This window comes from Ambystoma mexicanum, chromosome 6q (genome assembly GCF_040938575.1).
Source record: "Ambystoma mexicanum isolate Mex_15411 chromosome 6q, UKY_AmexF1_1, whole genome shotgun sequence".
In the NCBI taxonomy this organism is placed as follows: domain Eukaryota; kingdom Metazoa; phylum Chordata; class Amphibia; order Caudata; family Ambystomatidae; genus Ambystoma; species Ambystoma mexicanum.
The window spans coordinates 1,458,892,568-1,458,908,019 of NC_090937.1; the positions used below are offsets into that span (position 1 = coordinate 1,458,892,568).

Consider the following 15,452-nt stretch of genomic DNA (forward strand, 5'->3'; position numbering starts at 1 on the left):
AGCCCAAAATGATTGCCTGCCTCAACAAAACCAACTAACGTGACCATTGTATTATTGCTTCAAATTGGGAGCAATGGCCTTTACAGCCCGCACCGTTGCAATGCTTGAGCAGATTGAGTGAGGGTCAAATAGTTTTGGATGGAAATAGAGCGTGTTGGGAAGACAAAGGAGCAGGATATAGTTTGGTAGGGAGAAGTTTGTTTCGAGGAAAGGATCAGTGTTTAGAATTGACAGCTTTGCCAGAATCATATCTGCATTTTACTATCCATACGGGTACTAAGCAGTTTACTGTTTCTGGCCAGCTACAGAGCGGAGGATGGTGAAGGAGTATGTGGAGTTTCTAAAAGGGTGGCCGAAACTGGTGCACAGAGGTTTAGGATTGGGAGGAAGTAGAAACGGCAGTAAGACGTGTAACAGATGTGACCAAGAGCTTGCAGGTGTTACAGGCGGTGTATAATAGAGACAAAGAAGCATTTGATGTGGCCCATTAAACAGCCACCAAGTGTAATAAGGGAGATGTTTTATGTGCAGTTAACAAGAAATTATCTGAACGAACTTACATTACCACCACAGTATGTCTCACAGTATTTTCTCTTCTATCGGCAGGGGTAATCTAGTGTTGCATGCAGTGCTGTCGTCAACCAGGAGCTGTGGTAATACAAAACCGACGATCCAGCTCACCTCCTCTTTTCGGTCTGGCCACAACCTCATCCCCGCTTTTGTCCAGCTAGAAATGCAGCAAGAAAGTGAAATGCTGCAGCAGAAGCTGGTGAAGTTGTTGCAAACCCACATAAATCATGATTTGTGTGTTTTGTAAAAATAAAATGAAAAAGTTAGATGGTTTACCTGCACAAAGGAAAAGCAGGAATTGACCATAGTCAGGGGCAAATTAGAATACAATTCCCTGTTCAAACAAAAAACAGGTTAATCAGGGAATGTAAAGTGGTATAGAAAGTTAAAGTAGTTTGGTTGCTAGATTAGTTGTGCAGTAAGCGCAAAAGGGGGGTCTGTGAACTCTGATGACCCCCCTAGAGGGGAGAGATGAGTCATGCTGTAAATGTAGCCATAAAGGCCATAAAATGACTGCGATCATAAAGGGGACTGGTAGTGTTATTTCGGATGATATATGTGCCCGAGAGTTTGTTATTTTTCTTTTTATCATCGAGGACAATGGATAGGGAAATCACCATTTCCAATACGACTCCTAAGTCCTTTGTCTGATTTAACTTTCATACAGTCAACCATGAAGCCCTTAGCTAATACCTATCTGAACCTTGGATAGAGTATGTAAATCAAGAACCACAAACATGTTTTTTCTGATTAGTGCATCACAGGAACACAAATCTAGTCTTATTGCGATTACTAGCAACTATTCACTGTACAAATATTTATGGCATCTTAGGTTAATTGGGAAATAATGATTGGCAGTGGAAGGATGGGAAGTAGGGATTGGAAATCGACATATCTAGGTATGAAGAAGAATTCTGAGCTCAACTCTGTATGGGGTTAAAACCCAGAATGCCATGGAATATTTCAGGTTTACAAAACAATTTAGCAGGTGATGAATTTCTTATCTAAATGAAAGAGTTTAATGTTCTGATGTTCCAAGAGACACAGACCCTTCCCCTTGTCACAATGGTTGTTTTTTAGGGCTTAAGATCAAAATGAAATAGAGAGTACAGTAATAATAGAGGGATGTCATTTTATTTTATTTTTGAAAATGCATGGCCTTAACAGTGTGATCCTATGTTATACTCAACAAAGTATACACCCATTGAATGCAGTAGTAGGGACTTTAATGTGAAAGTAAAGTACTGGCTCTGTGGCATGTACTACTAGCGGGAGATGATACAGTCATTGCTATTACTGCACCCGCGCAATGCCATGCTCATCGGAGTACACACTGGCAACTAATACTGCCACACCTCTGAGAACGAGGTTTTCTATTTGCTAATGGCAGACTCCTTTCAGATACTCCGAAAGGGATCACCTGCAGCATAACAGAGTTTTCTCCATCACATAACACATCATAATACAAGGAGGCAACTGGAACCTGATCTCATACTTTTCAGTAAGACAAAGAGAAAAAAGTAGCCATGATCCACTGATTGATACCCTCCAGGGAGGATCTTCACTACAACTGCTTTGATAACAGTAATAGTGTGAATGTTAATTTAATGGATTTTCCAGATGTATTTGAAAATGTTGAGGTAACACTTTCAGTGCCTATCCAGAATGAAGACAGTGTGCAATGCCAAGCTCATACAAACATCTAGGGCAGAATTGGTACTTCGTCAGATCTCTTTGGCTCAACGTAGAGGACCTAAACATCCCCACAGTACAGAGATGTGCACTCCAAGAAATAGGGAGATTATGGAGGACAGAGAGCAGAAAATGTCCTACCTCGGTGTTAAACTGCAGTGACTTGAAAGAGCAAAATATAAACTACATGTGGAATGGTACAGATGTCTACTACCATGAGGGCGGGGTGGAGATCAGAGAAGAGCAAGGGCCCTGTCTGCTATTGCTGCTATAAGTATTAAAAAAGTTCAGGAAAGAAAGAGAGAGAGAGAGAGAGAGAGGAGAGAGAGGGAGAGAGAGAGAAAGAGAGAGAGAGCTCGGACACATGTTGAAGTGGGGAGAGTTACTCTGAGGAGAAAAGGGGTGTACATTCTGCAGCAGTACTTACATTGATTGTCAGAGGTAAATGGCCCTCTCATGCTGCCACCAATATGTGACATCTATGGGATACAGCTCTACTGTGAGCATTTAGTAGTTTGGCGTCACTAGATAAAAAGAGAGGGATCTAAACCTTCATGTTAGGGATACTTTAATTCGGAATACTGAATGAAAAAACAAGCACTTAATTAATGCATGCATTTATTAGGTTCGCACAACCACAAAGTAGCCTTGTGGGGCCAGATTACAGAAATGGTGCAACATTAGCACTACACCAAAGTTTACCCTAAAGCAGAAACCTATCATTTTAAAGCATTTTTGCACAAGGGCAAAGTTTGCCCTAGTGCTAATATCTTGCAAAGTTTCTGTAATCTGGTCCATGGCTCGCAAACATTTACAGGGGTGACAATTAGCAAACAATTTAAAGACATTAAAACAATCCATAAACAGAAGAATATTCAAACAACAAGGTCAAGAAATCTGGGACTACGAAATGGCAATGAAACATATTCAAATAGATGCCATTTTTACTTGCTGTCAAAACAGGGGCCTGATTCATCGAACGTTTTCCAATGGGATTGGGCCATTATAAAACACTTCCATGAATCTGGCACCCTGTTAGATGACTGGAGTTGGAAGTGGTAGGTAGAGAATTCGAGATTGGGACCCCCAGAATTGTAAGCATTTTCCACCCCATGTCCTAGTGGCAACGCTCAATAAAGGTATCATGCCTAATCACACCAACGTTCTAATAAAAGCAATGCAGGTGTTGCCCCATTATGACATGGAAATATTGCTTTGATATGAAACTTCTACAGGTGACACTACATTTTGTACCCCAACATTCTTTCAAGGTACTTGCCTAAGGAACGTGGCGTATTAAAATGAACCCTAGTGTGAGATCTGCATTCACTATGTTTTTCCAGCTAAGCACATATATTTTCATTCTCCCGTTTGTTCTGCTTGTATAGCGCCTAATTCACCAAAATGCATCTCGGTGCTAACAACTTATTGCTGAATTTGATGTTAGAGGTTACGCTGAGAACAGCCTGGTTAGTTTAAGGTTGAAAAGTAAGGAAATCCTTACCTAGCTTTAATCTGAGTTGGCAATGCATAGATTGGCAAACGTTTCAAAGTCTGCACATGTGGCTTACCACTAGGAATAGTACCATCCCATTATCCTTGTTATGGCTATCTATTAAGCTTCACAACTAGTTTGTAAAGCCACCACTACCTGTCCAGAAATATTTATTTATTTATTTACGTATTTATTTATTTATTTATGTTTGCATTTGTTAAGCACACTAAACCCAGGGGCATCAAGGCGCTGGTTAAAAGATTTACAGCACCTTTGCGAGTATTATACATAAGGTTCATTGGCATCAGAAAACAGAATGGCAACCGTGGGAAGGCCTTAAGAGAATAGCAAACTCTTAAGGTCCAGTAGGATTGTTCAATAAAACATTATATTGAAATGTGTATAATCATCCGTGCAGCTAATTTATAATTTTTATAACAGACCTCAGTCGCAGACAATGCCAATGCGGCCATTAGCCCCTCCCTTTGAAAGTAGGCACCAACGATAGATGCCTTAAGCCAAGGACCAATGGCAGTGTTTAATAGTGTGGGAGGAGCATAAAAGAGATTGGTCTGTACTTGCTTCTAATTCAATGAATGACCAAGACCTCATGGACTCATTAGTTATTTCACCCCATGTGCAGGCAGACAGCATGCTAGATTTTCTCTGTGCCACATGGTCCGATAGGATGCCCATACTAGATGAGACTGCCATCCTCCCCACAGTCTTCAGTGCTGGATGGCATAGGGGGTACAGAGGTGCGGGATGCAGTGTGTATTGCCTCTAGCGCCCATACCCAGTGGGAGACACAAGGAAATATGGAATGAGTGTACAGCGTCTGCATGAAGCAAGAGGCATGGGGCACCAATATTGCAATATCTGAATGTCCCTCCAAAGTGCAACATTGCACAGGGTTGCCAGCTAAAACCTGCTCCCGGCAAGGTCACTCCCTGCCTTTCTTCCCACTCTCCCACAACCTTTTAGGATCAAGGGATATCTGAATCCCTTGTCTCTGCTGCGCAAATACACTCACACTCCCACACCACTCCCCCACTCACCTCACTTAACTGCAGCCTGCATTCCCTACCGCTGCAGCGTTACACAATTGCCCATGTCCCGATCCCCTTATGTTAACACTCTGTTGATAATTACGCTTCTCCCTGGTGTCCCCCAGACCACAATCGACGGCTTACTCATTAGGATACCACAGTAGTAGACATCATCCTTATAATAATGATGTATTATTTATATAGCGCCTTAATCCAAAGCGCTTTACAGAGCACATATTTTATATGATGTGATATGACATTTATAACGCGCCTATTGACAAGTGTTTCAAGGCGCGACGAGGCAAGGGAGGGGGAACATAAGTGCTTGTGGGGGGACTGTAAAGGATACAGAAAACAGTCCCTAGGTGCAGGGGTTGCCAGGGAGGCAGTGTAGGTGTGCAACTGGCGGGGCCTGGGCCCGAGATCAGGAGGGTAGCCAAGTAACCAGTGCAGTATCAGCCAGTATTTCAGCAGGGGAGAGGGGGAGAGAAGGCAGAAGCAAAGAGGAAGGTTTTGAGGTGCTTCCTGAACCAGAGATGGTTCTCCTCGAGTTTCAGGGAGGCAGGAAGGCTGTTCCAGAGGGAGGCCCCTGCAGTAGAGAGAGATCTCCCACCAACTCATTGCTTGGAGAAGCGATTGACCCTGAGAGAGTTGGATGCGGATGAGCGAAGAGCTTGAGAAGGAAGATATTTAGGAAGAGAGAGTTAAAGGTATTGCGGCTCCAGGCCCCAGAAGGCCTTGTGGACAATGCAGAGGGTTTTGAACTTAATGTTCGCAGCCACTGGGAGCCAGTGCAGAGATTTCAGTCCTGGAGAGATACGATCCCTGGGCTTGAGGCCTAGGACAAGTCTCGCAGTCCTGTTCTGGATGAGTTGCAGAGGGCAGAGGTTAGAGGCAGGCAGATTTAGAGATATAGAGGCTGTTACAATAGTCCAGCCTAGAGAGAACCAGGGCTCTGGAGACAGTGAGCTTCTGGGGGAAGGAAGAATACCTCTGAGGAGGTGCAGCTGGTAGTGTGACTTCTTAGAGATGTCGGAGATGTGAGGAGAGAAAGAGAGTGTGGCATCGAAGATGACCCCCGAGGTTTTTAGCCTTGCAGGTCAGAGCAGGAAGAGGGCCAAGAGAGGCTAGCCAGAGAGCAGCAGGGAAGGAGAAGGTTGGGTGTGCCGATGAGTAGAATCTCAGTCTTACTGGCATTAAGGCAGAGGTCATTGGCGGCCTCTACATTTATCGAACTCGGAAAGGATGAAAGGCTGAGGTGGCCTTGCCGGGATTCGAACCTTTGACCTGCAGATCATGTTCAGATTGCAGCAGCAAGCGCTCAACCCGCTGAGCTAGTTTACCGGCATGCACTACACAAGATGAGTGACACCAGTGAGACTTGTGCACAAGAGACCTGCACTGTGTGAAAGCTGCGCTTTACAAGTCATGAAAACATAGGCCACGTTTTTCACCTAGGGGCCTCCCTCTGGAACAGCCTTCCTGCCTCCCTGAAACTTGAGGAGAACCATCTCCGGTTCCGGAAGCACCTCAAAACCTTCCTCTTTGCTTCTGCTTTCTCTCTCCCTCTCCCCTGCTAAATCACTAAAACTGTACTGAATCAGCAACTGGGCCACTCACCAATCTCGGTCCTTGGCCCAGCCACTCTCCCCTGCACTGCCTTCCTGGCAACCCCTGCACTGCGGGACTGTCTCTGTATCCCTACAGCCCGCCTTCCCAGCACTTGTCTGCACTTATCTTGCACTTGCCACCAGCTGGCCCTTATTATTTATCTTGTTCATTACTAACCCTGTACTGCACTTTCCCCTCTCCCTTTCCCCTTTGCACTTTTCCCGTCCCCCCTACCCATGCACTTGCGCGATCTGAATGACACCTGGCCTAGTAGGATCGTTGTCTGTCTCCCCTTGTTCCCCCCTCCCTGCCTCGTTGCGCCTTGAAACACTTGTGTATAGGCGCGTTACAAATGCCATATCATATCATATCTTTGATTTACTTGATTTGGCAATTCCTCTGTGGAGAAATCTGTCTTTGAATTATCTTTTATATCAACCAATATTGTGCCACTTCCCTGTGGACCTCTGGGTTGGGAGCATCTATGTTATGTGCAATCTACCCAAAAAGTAATTTAAAAACAAAACCCTCCAAATGAGAGACTCAAAACATTCTCAGGGTCATTTCTAAAGTGAGCGTTGCAGAACAGGAAAGCGTAAAATTGCTTTTAAGCTTTTATTTACTGCACCTGCTCATTTTGGAGTCATCTGCAGGCATAGAAGGGCAGCAGAGCGGAGCTAGCATATCCGCTTCTCTTTCATCCTCCATCTCAGGAGAGCACTTCATTTTATGTAGGGGTTTTCATACAGGCGTAAAACGAATGCATTCCAAAGGACTACGCCTCACATTAGCCTGAGATAATGAGCAGCCTGATTCCATTCGAATGCATTGTGACATGCAGCCTGCAAAGCGTATTTGAAGGTGGTGTTTTATTTCTATCAAAGAGGATCAGGTGACACAAATATGTTGCACTGTAATACGATTCATGCAAATTAAATAGGTTTTCATGAATATATCGTATGCTACGATCAGGGTGGTCATTTCACCAAAATGCCAGGGGTAGCGGAAGTGATGTCAGTTAACCCCAGCACAAAGTGATATTGCGGGAAGCAATGGAATACAACCTTTCACCTGTTGAGAAAACCGGAAGTGGCATCACATAGCATTGTACACTACGGAAAATATGGTTACGATATCACTATAATGTGATGTACATTTCATGCTAGAATGGATCGCCATATGTATCGTTAATATCAGTGTGTATAGGCCCATATTACCAAATTACTGTGAATGCAAGCAGGCGTCCATGACCAAATGATAATGTTTTATTATATAGCACTTGTGCTTAAGCGCTTTAAATAGAAAAAATATACACCCAATATCACCCAACTTGTGTTGGTACTCATTTATCGACCTCAGAAGGATGAAAGGCTGAGTTGACGTTTTTAAGAACGGACTAATTCAGTGACTCACCCCCTGAAGTGTGCCTGAAATAAACCTTTAATGAGTCTAGCAATTATCATATAGAATTCCAGAAAGACACATTATTTGATATTCCTAATCTTTCTTATTTACGGTCAGTGCTGAAAGTGTTAGACTTGTGGCACTCCTGTTATTAATTTTCTTCTTTTTTTTTTAAGGAGCCTGAACAAGAAGGCCAGCACTCCAGACGTAAAGAGCCACATGGTGCTGGCCACAGCCCAGGAGCTTGCATTACAAAAAAAAAACAAAAAAAAAAAAGTGTTTTTTTTTCTTCTTTTTTTTAGAGGTCGCTAGGGAGACCTCTTGACGTCCCTGGCTACGATTAGGTGACATTCAACCGGGGGCTGCGGTAAATGATCATTGGAATTATTTTGGAACAATCTGGAACAACCGGAAAATGAAAGACCGGATGAGTTGGTGATTCCGGATTTATACACTCTTAGAAGTGGCCCATACAGATTTTCTACTAACCTCAAGATATCAGTGTAGTGGAATCACCTGCCAAAACAATCTTACCGTTGCAGTGTTTGGGGGTGTATATTGTATCGATTGTAAATCAGAGTGTAGGGAAATATGGTTTTTCCCTACATCCTGAGGATGGTGGATGAGCTCGAGTTTATGTGATATAATGGACCTCGTGAGATTAGCACAGTGAGGGATTGTTTGGTAATTATAACAAGTGATCCTGTGTAATTTATGAATTGCTATATATTACCGCTCTATGGTTATGGTGAAACTTATTATTGGTGATTTATTTTCATATATTAGGGCCCTGCACCCAAAGGCCTGGAATTTTGTGCAAATCTGTGTCACTGTTCAAAAGACATAAAGTGTCCAAAAACATTTCTATACATTTTCCCACAGAAAATATCCAATCTTTTCTCACGTGTGCGGATTTGCACCAAATGGGCACGAAGCGCTCAAAGGAAATCTTTTCTTGTTTTGGCACAAACCCATCCAGTTTTTTTTCTTTTATTTGTTGCAGAGCGGGATGCCCCTGAAGCCAAAAAGTTAGTCATACCTCCCATGATGCATTGCGCTTGGCAACCATTTTCAGTTTCGAAAGCCTGCAATTACGTGATCTGAGAATCAAGTTCTGAATCTACCTTGGAAAGTGCTTTAAAATGATGTAAAGGGTGCTAATTACAGAGTTTTGAGGCCACGCAGGATATGGGCACGTTGAGGAAGGATGATTGGTGAAGGTTTGGGATTTGGGCATAGCTACGTTTTATATGGTTTTTCTCCAGTGTTTTACCATGATCGAGAAGCGGCATATTCAAAAACTCTGATACATTGAAATATGGTGATCACTGTGGTTGCTAGTTAGGGAAAGATGAGTTAATCTAAGATTTATATATATATATATATATGGGGCTAGTGTATTGAGATCGAGAACTGTTGGTTTTGTGACTATAAAGTGCGTTACTGAGACACGTTCACTGTCACGCCTTGGTTACATTGTGGTTTATTTTGATTGGATGAGGTTTTCACATGATTTGTGGGAATGCTTCTTGATTCAGTGTTCTCTTCATACTGATTCTAGAAGTCCGGATTTGTACAGAAGTTTTAAAAGTTGATTTTAGGATTGTTTAATGTTTGATTTGTTTGATGGGAGGATGTAAGGGGCATAAAGGAGATAGATTAGTGTTGTCAGCTTTGGGAAAAAGGCAGTGTGCACAGAGATAAATCGCATTATTTTATATGATTGGCACCAGATGAAGTCGATGAGCGAGGTCCAGAGGATGATGCAGTTTGTGGTGGTGGTCTGCTTCCTCTGTGGCATGTGGCATTGCAGGTCCGGCGGTGGGTTGCAGGGCATTGCAACCAGGGCAGATTGCCTGTTGCTGGAACCTGCTCCTGAAACATTTGTCCACTTGCTGCCAGTGGTAATGATTCTGGTAATTGACAAACGTTGTGCTCAGGCTCTACACAGGAACCATAGAGAATCCTCTCCTGTGCACCTCGCCACAAAATGTGAACTGTCCCTTCCCAAACTCTAACAGCCGAGTGTCTTTAGGGGCCTTGAAGTACTGCTAGCATAGGGAAGGTACGAAAGTCCTGCAGCTGTAATATTGGGTGGATCTGGATGCTCTACCCACTCAATGTCTTCTGGGTCTTTAGGGACAGTGACTAGGCTAATACCTTCATCGCTGGAGGTCACCATCGACAGAAAATAATAAAAAATAAAAAGAATAAAAAACAATAATGAAAACAAAAAGGATAAAATACTTCTTAAAAAGTGAATAAAAACTAAAATGAATATAAAACTAACCAACAGAAAACAAAGTACAACAGAGGGAGAACTCAAAATGAAAATGTTTGAGTAGGTGAAAGTGCTCTTTGGACAAATAGCACAGTCAAAGTTTGCACTGTGACTATGAGTTTGTCTCCAAAGCTATAAGAAAGTGTAAGGTTTTCTTGAGTATATCGCGATCTGTATGTCTATGAATGAATCAGCTCCCGAATGGCATACCGTGAATTATGATTTTGAAAGAATTGAGTCTGTTTTTCTTCTTTTTATATTAAGGATTTTAGAATATGTTCACTGCCAATTTGGTTGTTGAGTAGATCAGCTGCGGAAAATACTTATTTTTACTAATGTTGAATATATGCTTTTCCTTATATGAATATTCTGGTGAATCTCGAATTTGGGACACAAATGTTGAATTTTAATGCTGCTCACGTAGTGGTTCGAATCTTGAAGTTGAGCACGAAAGTCCTTTTTTTTCTCAATTTTTACTGAAATGCAGTTTTTTATTTCAATGGTGTAGGTGTGGTTCTCGAAGTGAATTACTGCTCAATGGTTTTGGGTGGAGGATAGAATGTGAATACACTTTGAAATCATTATTTTATCTGTTTTTTGATAGACAGAGGACCCGATTCATGGAATTGTTTGCACGGATCAAAGTAAGTTTGCACTGCTGAAAAGTGACTTTGCACTGCCAACACAAAATCTGATTCATTGAACTGTGTGAAGTGTATTTTTGCAGTGCAAAGTCAGTACAAAGTAATGTTTGCAGTACAAAATGACTTTACACTGCAAAAATAAATTGTGCACAGTTCCATGAATCAGGATTTGTGTGGGCAGTGCAAAGTCACTTTGAACTGTGCAAAAAATGTCAGGAATCGGGCCCATGGTGTCTTCATATATCGCCTCTTTTCTTCAATCTCAATACTGAAAGACCTATACTCTAAACAATATATGAAACTCATGCACAAGTGTTCCGAAATTAGTACTAATGAAAACAGGAAAGATTTTGAAATGTGCATGTAATTTGGATGTGCTGAGAAAGTACCTTTTATTTTTATATTAAATGATCCAATAAAGCACTGGGACGAGTAAGAGGACTGTATGGCTATTAGATCTAGATTTGTGATGTGCGGTTAAAGTGGATATAAAAACATAAAGCTTGGATTGCACATATTATGAGTAATATTTTCACTACATGGGAATAATTTTAAATTAATACAGTGTTTACTGATTTCTATAGATACTATACATGAATCTGGATCTCACATCTGCATGCCCCTCTTCCTCATCCCATTTCTTTCGTAGATCTTGTTCAGAGTATTATTTTTTAAAATAAAAATCATATTTATAGGTAAACCTTAAAAGGAGATCTATGTTATTAATGTGTAAGGTATATTTGTGTACCAACCCACTCTTCCTCACCACAGTCCCCAACTATCACACCTCACTCTTCCTTGTCACAGTTCCAAACAACCTCACCTCACTCTTCTTCATCTCATTCCCCAACTACACAACTTTAGTCTTCCTCATCACAGTCTCCCAATAACCCCAACTCGCTCGTCCCCATCACAAAACACCATTACTAATTCCTTCCAATTTAGTGGACAACAAACTAAATTAAGTACTTGATGTTGCATAGCTCAAGAACAGATATTGTGAACAGAGTATATGATATCAGGTAAGAAAAAAGATAGACTTAAAAATGGTGGGAGCTATAGTATAACAAAACACTTTAAATTCAGTGAAAAGACTTTAGTTAAGGGACAGGTAAGGTGATAATGTTCAGTGCCACAAAACCCTTGACATTTAGTGAAAAGAAAATGTACTTGATGCAACGGTAAGGCTGAAACAAAACAAAACCCTTAAAATTTGGTGAACAAACTTTAGTTGAACTGACGTTAAGGTGTCGATTTAACACCATAAAACCTTTGACATATGGCAGGTGCTGTAAGCTTCACCACCTTAACTATGAGGCCCCCATTGTGCAGCCCCTGAGCACACTGATGACATCACAAAGGACATCACTGATGATATCACATATGACATTACTTATGGTATCATTAGCGACCTCAGCATTGGAGCAGATCATGTGCAAGAAAGAGAGATGCAGCTTTTAAAAAAGTGTGCTTCTGCATATAAGGGTGAATTCAGCTTGGTTGGAGTTTGGCTGAACTGAAGCCTCCAGTACTGAGCCACGTCAGCAAAGAGAATTTCCTGGAGAAAAAGGTTTGAATTTCCATACCCAAAATGCCTTGCTGATGTGGCTCAGAACTGGAGGTGAGCTTCCAGTGCTGGCTACTAAGTGGTGTTGTGGAATACGTGACTTGGCTCAAAAAGGCAATCCTATTTTCACATTTCAGCTAAAACGGATTTTTCAAGCTTTTTTAAACCCACCATACATTTTTTGGTATATATATATATATATATATATATATATATATATATATATATATGTATATATGTCAGTTTAATGTTATTCGGCCATAAGACCATCAAAGTGCATATATACATCATAACAATACACACAATGTTTACAAAAATAATCACTCGATCCCAGGAGGTCCTCATGTCTCAAAAACGACACTCAGCACAATGCCCAGCCCCAGCCAAGTCTATCCACAGCTGCATCGGCAGGTGTTTTATGCCGTCTATGGATTTTGGGAGTGCTACCATGTCTGTTAAACAAACCCATTAGTGTTGAGCCCAGTGGGACTATGTTAGCTCCTGATAGAATCAAGAGCTGAGGCACAATGCCCAGTAGGGACACATGCCTTGTGTAAGCGATATTCAATCAACACTACAGCTAAGTCAATGACTAGTTTGCAAAGGTAGCGGGCGCCCCTCTCTCGACAGAACAAGGCCTGATAACCTGTTCAGTGGTTATTAACCACTTGAGAGTTCGCAGCCACTGATTTTACTCACTGTGCCTTTCACAGATGGGAAATATCCATTTGCATATCAGTCTTTGTCCTGCCCAGGGGCAGTCCAGCACCGAAATGCAATGGCAATTCCAACCTGAACGAGAGTACCGCCAGCAACCCCATACACGTGTTTCACCCTTGTTGGGGATCATCAGTGAGGTGAAGCTGATGCCTCTCTAAGCACAGTGAGAGGGAGACCACGTCTGGTTGCCCCCAGGAGACCTAGGGTTACCAATCCCAGGTTCCTTGAAATTTAGTTTGCAAAGGTAGCGGGCGCCCCTCTCTCGACAGAACAAGGCCTGATAACCTGTTCAGTGGTTATTAACCACTTGAGAGTTCGCAGCCACTGCTTTTACTCACTGTGCCTTTCACAGATGGGAAATATCCATTTGCATATCAGTCTTTGTCCTGCCCAGGGGCAGTCTAGCACCGAAATGCAATGGTAATTCCAACCTGAACGAGAGTACCACCAGCAACCCCAGGACAAAGACTGATATGCAAATGGATATTTCCCATCTGTGAAAGGCACAGTGAGTAAAAGCAGTAGCTGCGAACTCTCAAGTGGTTAATAACCACTGAACAGGTTATCAGGCCTTGTTCTGTCGAGAGAGGGGCGCCCGCTACCTTTGCAAACTAAATTTCAAGGAACTTGGGATTGGTAACCCTAGGTCTCCTGGGGGCAACCAGACGTGGTCTCCCTCTCACTGTGCTTAGAGAGGCATCAGCTTCACCTCACTGATGATCCCCAACAAGGGTGAAACACGTGTATGGGGTTGCTGGTGGTACTCTCGTTCAGGTTGGAATTGCCATTGCATTTCGGTGCTGGACTGCCCCTGGGCAGGACAAAGACTGATATGCAAATGGATATTTCCCATCTGTGAAAGGCACAGTGAGTAAAAGCAGTGGCTGCGAACTCTCAAGTGGTTAATAACCACTGAACAGGTTATCAGGCCTTGTTCTGTCGAGAGAGGGGCGCCCGCTACCTTTGCAAACTAAGTCAATGACTAGTCTGGGATGCTGAGGAAAACCCTTATTGATGTATTTTTATATCCAGTTCAGTACTCTGGATGACAACCCTTGTATAACACCCCCCACTTAGAATCCCCCTGACCCCACTGAGACAAGAAGTAGGTTTGTTTTGCAAATTAAAAGTTTTATTTGAAAAATTAAACAATATATATGTGTCACACTTTTATAACAAATTAATATCTGATAGTACACTTAGACATATGATGTGGATCCACAATGGGTAATGTTACAGTGGTACACTTGATTACTTAGGAGTAGTATAAAGGATGAGGTAGCTGAAATGCTTTATGGTTTCAAGGAAATGCAAGGTGGAATAAATGCAGTACAGAAAATAAACTGATATGGTTTCACAAGAGATAATTTGTTCACTTTTCCCCTGGTGGCAATTCACCCCCCTATATGCAATGCAAGGAGATGTAAGTAACACACACAGTCTTCAGGAATACAATCAAATACAATACAGAACTCAGTTCCCCCCCAGCAAGCTTAGAGGAAACAGGTAGAAGTTTGAAACAAGGCCCAAAATGCTTTCAAATGTGATGGCAATGGATGGGAAAATGTGCTAACTGATTTTAATTCCCTCTAGAGATTCAGGGTGAGTGAGAGATGCTTGTTGGTATTAGTTCAGGCTCACTTTAGCAATGCTCTATGAGTTATTACCAGGTTGCAAATGGATTTTAACAAAGGAAAGAATGGAGCTGCTATTTTGACAAGTGGAGAAATTGAGCCAAAATCGCTAATCGCGGTAAATTTCGTGAGTGCGTAAATCGCGATTGCGGAAAAAGTATAGGGAGTAGGAAGTCGGTTCTAGGTTCGTTGGAAAGCCTAGAATCACAGCTTGAACATTACGTTCCTAGTCCAAACGGTTCCAGAGATACGGACGATTTAATAAAGGTAGATTTTCGGATTTGAAGTAAACTCAAAATGACAGGTGACAGCTTGCAGCTGCACAATTGACAGGTGACAGTTGTGCAGCTTTAAAAATGACACATGACATGATTTCTAGGAGGCTGTTCTAATTAAGTTAAAATAGTTTGGATTAGAATATTTTAACTAAGAGATTGGGTTCTGCACAGTTCTGGCGGATACTCACTCCTAATTTTGAAATGAATGGGCCTCGTCACGGATCTGGTAAACTGGGCTGGACTTCGGGCGGTTCTGCTCACAGCGTCTGGGTCAGCTCTGTTCTGCTGGTCTAGCCTCTCTGGATACAGCGGCCTCTGGTTCTGGATACTGCTCTGCTTTCCGGTCCGGATCAAGTGGATTCTGGATGTAACACTGTTTTCTGGGTACTGGCAACAGTTCTTGGCAAAGAATTCAGACAGCTCGCCCGGCTGTTGAATAGTTTGGTTAGGTTTGCTGGATTCTGAAGGCCTGATGATAATACTTTTGCTTGCAGAGGGCCTTCTTGG

The 15,452-nt window shown here is 42.3% G+C and overlaps 1 long non-coding RNA gene across 1 annotated transcript in view; it reads right to left on the reverse strand.

Moving 5' to 3' along the window:
- LOC138515633 (uncharacterized) overlaps nt 1–7,132 on the reverse strand; it is a 118,360-nt gene extending 111,228 nt beyond the window's left edge. The window contains exon 1 of the long non-coding RNA XR_011282122.1: nt 7,046–7,132. This is a non-coding gene — a long non-coding RNA (uncharacterized lncRNA). The remainder of the gene's footprint in view (nt 1–7,045) is intronic.
- Nucleotides 7,133–15,452: the final 8,320 nt, after the last annotated feature.